Source organism: Octodon degus, unplaced genomic scaffold (assembly GCF_000260255.1).
Source record: "Octodon degus isolate 3935 unplaced genomic scaffold, OctDeg1.0 scaffold00016, whole genome shotgun sequence".
NCBI classification, from domain to species: domain Eukaryota; kingdom Metazoa; phylum Chordata; class Mammalia; order Rodentia; family Octodontidae; genus Octodon; species Octodon degus.
The window spans coordinates 6,269,925-6,270,816 of NW_004524592.1; the positions used below are offsets into that span (position 1 = coordinate 6,269,925).

The 892-nt window shown below is 44.5% G+C and overlaps 1 pseudogene; it reads left to right on the top strand.

The window, feature by feature from the left end:
- Positions 1-707: 707 nt before the first annotated feature.
- Positions 708-892, top strand: part of LOC101576705 — a 1,076-nt pseudogene continuing 891 nt past the window's right edge.

Here is an 892-nt window from a genome sequence, read left to right on the forward strand (position 1 = left end):
AGGATTTGGACTCTTTTTTCCTGGACAGGGCATAAAATTCTTTCTTTCTTCCTGGACGTGGCTGGTGCTGCTTCAGTTATTAAGAACAAGCATAACATTGCAGAGGAAGCCTCCTGAATATGAATTTTCCTGTTACAACCTGGACTACTCATCATTCTAAGAATGTCATCTGGGAATTATGCTTGGATCCTTCGCATTTTTACCAACCATGAAAGTTGCAAAATAAAATTTAAGACACCATTAGTGTATTATAACAAAATGATAAATACTGCTTAGAGGAAAAAGCCAACGGGGAATAAAGAAAGAAAAAGAGGCCACCAAAAAGGAATAAGAGAAAGTCAAGGTAGAGGGAAGGAAATTGCACCTGCTAGAAGTAGAAGAATGTAAAATGGTATGTATGCGTGGGACTTGCCTTCTGTCTCCCTTCAGATGTTGGGCCTCTTACTTAATGTCTCTATCAGGACGCATCCCAGTTGGGCATCCCAAGTAAGTCCCACTAGTAAACCGAAAATCTCCAGTCACCACACACTCCTTCCCGCCAAGAATTGCCTGCGCCATCTAGTGGCAGCACATAATATAACCTCCAGGAGATGAGGATTTCTGCTTTAGTCAGGTGGACGGACGGGGTTATTCACCTAGTCATGCTGTGTTCCAACTAGCAAAGCCTTCATTGAAAGCAATGGCGCACCTTTCCTCCGCAGTCCCACGCTGTAGGTTCTTCTGGGTTGCTGTGTCCTTGGCTGGTGTAAAAATGGCCACCAATTTCCTAGTGCATGAGAAAATCTGGTTCGACAAGTTCAAGTATGATGATGCAGAAAGGAAATTCTACGAGCAGATGAATGGGCCTGTGGCTGGTGCCTCCTGCCAGGAGAATGGTGCCAGCGTGATCCTC